A 6,000-nucleotide genomic window follows, 5' to 3' on the forward strand; every position below is an offset into this window, starting at 1 on the left:
TAGGTTCAACTCTTAGCTGGGCAACTCAGGATGTGAAATCCACTAGCGTTCCAGAGCAGCATACCTGGCTAGTCTGACTCTGGATGACACTTGGATTAGTTGATTCGACAGTTTTCTTTCAGAGCGTCAGCATGTCCCAGTGAGGTGTTTTAAGCAAAGTTTCCCTGATTAACAGACCATCTGTGAGTTATGCTGCTCAGTTTTATAGCTGTCCTGTGATTTTCACCGAGTTGATGCTGGAATAACCACATATCTAGGCTATGAGAGCCCTGCAGGGCTGAATCTGGAAGGAAGTTGGTAAGTTTTAGGCTTAGGATTCCTTGAGGAGAGGAACCAAGTTATTCACCAGGCAATGGCTGGACGTGGGGATTCACATTGCCTCTGCACAGCCACTTCTCTTTGCAGCTAATTTCAAGGCAAAAGAGTTGTTGAAAGGAGCTCAGCAAGTTAGTGGAGGGGGAAGGAGGGACACTGCCTTATTTTGTAGTTGTGCAACTTCTTAATGCCCCATTTGGTGTATTTTAGCTAGCACAGAGCTGAGGCTAGTGAGAGCAATGGCTTTGACAGCTGGAAGCTGMAATTAAGGTTTTGGCTTTCAGCTCAGTATTTTGTGCTCTTTAATTCATGTAACTGTAAGTCTGGATTTTTTCATGAAACTATTTTCCTAATCGAAATGAATAACAAGGCACCAGCTTGCTACTTATTCAAAATAGCTGGTCTTTAGTGTGTGTATATATACATATATATAAAACTCGCAGAATAAACAAGGTAATTATTTCTTAGAAGTATGAGATACCCTGCTATAGGCTTTGACAAAGTTGTGGTGTTTTTCTGCTGCCAAAGTTGTTGGGTGCTTATGAAATTGAATGGCAATACAAAATTAACCTCATTTTCTAGAGTCATCTGAGAAAGGATTTTTTTCTTTTCCCTAAATTGTTATGGTTTCATTTACCTATTAAAACAAAATCAAGTTATGTTTCAGTTTACTTGTGAATCATAATAAATCACCTTGCAACACCTTCAGTTTTCAAGCAAGTTGATCTCCCTTCATTATCTCTTAGTTTTTAGAATGAAATCTTCATTTTATGGCTACAGTTAATTTAACTTCCAACTTTACTTAGAAATTTTCCTTTTACTCTCCGGAACTAGCAGAACTCACTCCCTTTCAGTTCACCAGGTCGCTGCCCAAAGCTCCAGCTGTATCAGAAATAAAAGTTTCTGGAGAAATGAAGATGTTGTAGTGCCTGGGAGGCCCCAGCTGTGTAGCGCCTGCCCTGTCCCTTTCCCTGCCTGCTCGCTCGCTGTCCTTGTYCCTCTGGAACCTGTTCTCCCCTCACGGCAGTTAGTTGTCCTCATGCCCAGAGCAGATCCCCTCTTTAGCAAGGCCCTCCTTGGGCTGTGCAGTGCATGTGGCTGCATAGCTGTCCTGTGCTCGGGGCAGCTGCTTGGGTCACTGCTGTGTTCACGTGTGCTTGTGGCGGTGGGGAGCGATCAGGCTACGGGGCAGCCCGCGGGAGGTGTTGGGGCAGGGTAGGGCAGGAAGGCCACTGCGTTGCTTTTGCACTTTTTTACAAGTGCAAACCTAGACTGCCCTTAACCTAGGGGCTCTTAAAACAAATGCCCAGCAGCTTGCGTGTGTGCAAACATGGTACCAGTCCTGTTTGTTTCATTTGTGCTCACTGTCTCCTTGTCGTAAATCCATCTTTTCTCGCCCAGGTAAAATTGCATCTGAGCTTATTTGCATGAAATAATTCTCTGTTCCTTTAAAAAAAAAAAACAAAAACCTAAAGCAAAATGGCATTGTTTCATGTGCAGTCACAATAATAAATGCAGAGAAGCAGCTTTATGTGATGGATATAACCCTGCTGCATCTTTTGTTCTTAAAGAATGCTGGTCTTCAGTAATAGATATTTTCGATCTCCTTTTTTGGACCTCATTTAGAGGCCAGATGATCCTTACTTGAGTTGGGGCTGGATGACTTCTCCTTTCCATGTGCACAGCCAAGAACAGAGACCTCCCAGAATTACTAGATTTTGTGTAGTATATTGTACCTTCATTCCTTTGTGAAAATAATGACCAAATCTGAAAGCAAATGAACAGACTGTACTTCCATTTGAAATGGTGTCATTTCTAATAAAGTCCATTTCATGTGTAATTCTGCCTTTAAAGACAGACTGGCTCCTGTAGGTTTGTGGGCAGCAAACACCCCTGTAACCCTCCGCCTGCAGCGGCCGCAGGGAGGGCTGCTCCTGCTGGCACCAAACTTGTGCCATTTGCCTCCTTTAGGCTTTGAAAGCTACCAAGATGAGAAATACTGTTTAGTCKTTACAGGATGTGGTTCAGCTGTGGAATTCCTACTGATGTTAATGGTTATCCAGGCCCTATCCCAACATCTTTGCAGGTGTATTGTGAGACCCTGCCTCAGTTGTTGCTCAGAGGAACTTCCTAACTGAGGACATGTGTTGAAGTCCTGCTGAGCTCCAGAGGGTTCCCATGTACATGGGAGTTCATGTGTGTCTGTGCTTTTTGTTCCCGCTTTCTAAGTGCAGCATGCAAAATTAAAAAAGAAAAAGGCTGTTATATTTGCCAAGACTCTGCAGTTTTAATTTGTTTCTCCGAATCCCTAAATGGGTGTTTTCTTTCTATTTTACTCTTTAAAAAATGCAATTGTTAAAAATTAAATCATGGATCCAAATTTTCTAGTTATTACAGTCAATTTCCTTCCAGACATCCTTAGTGGGGAACCTTAGTTTCCTTATTACCAATGAATTACATAGTTAAAGAACTATTATTTAAATCTCGTGCCAATATTTCAATGTTGTTCTGCTTCTCTCTTTTTCTCTTTTCTTTCTCTAAGCCCCTTCTTTGTTCTGTGGGTTTTCTTTTGTAACTCCTCCAGACTACAGCTTTGTTCCCCCTTCATCCACTCCTTTCTGGTCAGGTACTGCTTTTCTGCTTTTATATTTCTTCTAAATTTGTTTGTTTGTGTGTGCAGCAAGCTAAGGAAGGGACGAATCTAATTTTTCAGTTCTTCTCTAACTGTAAAATGCGAGTAATTAGATGACATGACCAGGTAGCCTAATGTGGAGAATTGCTATTCTTACAACGTAACAAAAACCAAACTCTGCTTAAACTTCTGAGAAGAGTAAGCTACAATAAGGAGAGCTTGGGCAGCAACCTGCAGCTGTGCAGGATTGTCAAGGATTGGTCAGCCATTAATTTGCCACCCAGTCACGATGTCCAGAAGTAGCATTCTATTTTAATGTAGTTGTATAAATATACAAACCTGGAAATTGCACTGTTTGTAGATAATTGATGTATTCGTCCCATCCTTCTAGCAAACAGTATTGCAGCAGCATCTCAGAATATAGTTGCCTGTATTTTGTAGCAAATGCTTTCTTTAAATTCTGCATTAACATTGTCAGTTAATTTTACCCATCTGTTCTCCAAATGTGCTTAGGTACTCCAAATGTGTTGGGTTCTTTATTCTCCTTTAACCTTTTCTGGCTTTAATGTATGCAAACACTTTAAATGAAGAACCTGCATAAAACTGCTTGTGGTAGCAGCATTGCTGGTGTAAATTAGGGGAGTGAGTGGGGGTTATGGCTTTGGTCTCGGAGACGCAGTCCGTGATGGGGTGAGCGCGGAGGACCTTGCCCGCGGGAAGGGCAGTGCTGGGGGAAGCTGCTGCAGCCAGGAGCAACAGGCACTGGTGTCCCTCCGCTGAGCAGGGGCGCTTGGCTGAGCGCTCGGTCGGCAAACTTCTCAGTATCTCACACCTCACAATGTGCTGGGTATGTCTTCCATATAAAAAGTACAAAATAGTAAATGAAAATATTGGCTAGTAACTCCTAATTGAAGTTTATCAGGGTTAAAAGGATTTCTCATTTTGCTAGGTATGCTACACTGCTGTGTTTGTAGTAAAACCATCTCTTTTTAAAGTATTTGAGAACTTGCTTACATGAAATAATTAGCAATTATTGCATGATGTTGTAAGTGGCTCTTTAAAGCGCCTTCCTTGTTGGCTGGGCTCTGCTGGCGGGGAGGCTGGCAGGGCAGGAGGAAGGGCCGTGGCAGCTCTGGGAGCACCGCTGGCAGCCCTGTCCCGCTCTGCGCTGGGCTTGAGGTTTCCTTAAACCCTGCCAGGAAATGGGAGCAGCTTCGAGGAGCGCAAGGACCTTGAGATACCCAACAACTGCCCTTAGGGGATATGRATTCACTGTCCCAATCTCTCCTTCCTAATTCAAAGATTGATTAATACTGCTTCCTCAATGACTTTGCTTTTTAGTAATTCTTTTTTTTCTTTTTTCCTCATTCGCATTCTCCTGTTGAGCTCTTTTTTTCCCCTTCTGTCTCTACTGCTGCTCCCTTATGTCTCTGCTCCTCGCTCTCCTTGTGGCTACTATCTCTGCCTCCGTTTGCCATTTCTTCTTGCCCACCTTGCTGGCATGGAACCCTCATGCTGACTCCTTTCCCACAAGACACGAATGACCCTGGTGCAGCTCGTTCTGGAGCTTCAGGGCTGAATATGTCTCTTCAAGGTGTTTTTCTAATTATGGGAACCCAGAAAGATAGGATTATCATCCTGCCTAAATTAGCACCAGGTCCCCTTCCTGGATTCCCTCACTTATCTGGTTTCTTTTTATATATTTCCATAACTTGTGCACACACCTTCCCTTTTTTATTGGAGAAAGAGAAGTCCTTCCTCTCTCCCTGCAAATCTGCCCCTATTCCTTTTCTACCCTCTCTTTCCTCGGTCTTTCCTCGGTGTCCTCCCTCATCATCTTCCACCTAGATCTTTCCTTCCATCTTTACCCCCATTTGTTGGACTTTGCCCCATGCCCTGTGTGTGTGTGTGTGTGTGTCTGCCCTTTGGCTCCTGCCTGGAGCAAATTTCCCTGCCAAAATGGATTGCCAAAATCCTGATAAGGTATCAGACATAATATTGATGTTAGCATTGAAATCAATAGTGACTGCGTTTGACTTGGAGAGGAGGAAGCATGTTTGGACTTTAATGTACTTAACCTCTTGCCTAGGCTTTACAGCATCTCCGTATTGTCAACAACAGCAATAAGCTGAGATGCTGATTCTCCTCTATATGACATATTTATATCATGTATTAAGTAGCTGATAAGAATGCTCTGAATACAAAGTCTGAAATGTTGGACTCAACTACAATAATATGATGAAAATGTAATCCCTTTTTAAAACACAGCGATGCCATTTAGGTGCTCCATTTTTTGCCATGGATGTAATAATTATTTAAACAGAATATCAAAATTGTGTTAAATGTTTCTATAAGCTAAAATTAATTGAATATATAATGTTTTTACATAATRAAAGCTGTTATGCACAAGCTTCTATTTCTGCCAAATGTGCCTTCTGTGTCCTGAATGAGGGCAAAAGAAACCTTAAGTACAAACACAGAGCTGTCAAGTTTTTTTTTAGTTCATATGCCCTGTTTTGGGTTCCTGACTAAATCAAAGAAGTCAACTTGTTATGAACCTCTACTGATCTATTACTGAAGGCATGGTTAAGACTAGACTCTTAATTATACTTCCTAATGATGATTGGAAAGCTCTAAGAAATTGGCTAATGGTTCAGATGATGATGTTGATTTTCTGTACATCATGTTAAATCTTCCTTCATGCAAATTCTTCCAAAATTGTTTTGGTAAGAAAGTGCCTTGTGCTGGTCCGTTTCTGCCTGGAGTGACTTGTATAGGGAATGGCCACAAATGGGAGTGGCATCAGCTGAAAGCAAATAAAACAGGGTGCTTTGCCCGCTTTTAAAAATGTCCTGTAGAAGTATTCGTTGTTTCCTAAACTCTTCAAGCTGCAGGCCCAAATCTCTTAGGTRCTGTGTGCCCATGTTCCTCTTGTCCCCATGTTTTTCTTGTGACTACTTTGAGTGCTCTACAACACAGTTACAACCATCCCCAGTTTGCTATAAGTAAGTTTAGGGTGGGGGGAGTGGGTTTTGTTGTTGTTGTTGTTGGTT

The 6,000-nt window shown here is 42.2% G+C and overlaps 1 protein-coding gene across 1 annotated transcript in view; it reads left to right on the forward strand.

The window, feature by feature from the left end:
- The window catches only part of VAV3 (vav guanine nucleotide exchange factor 3), a 142,935-nt gene that overhangs the window by 132,353 nt on the left and 4,582 nt on the right, over positions 1-6,000 (forward strand). The window lies entirely within an intron of this gene.

This window comes from Nothoprocta perdicaria, unplaced genomic scaffold (assembly GCF_003342845.1).
Source record: "Nothoprocta perdicaria isolate Ctin4 unplaced genomic scaffold, notPer1 scaffold_34, whole genome shotgun sequence".
Classification (NCBI taxonomy): Eukaryota; Metazoa; Chordata; class Aves; order Tinamiformes; family Tinamidae; genus Nothoprocta; species Nothoprocta perdicaria.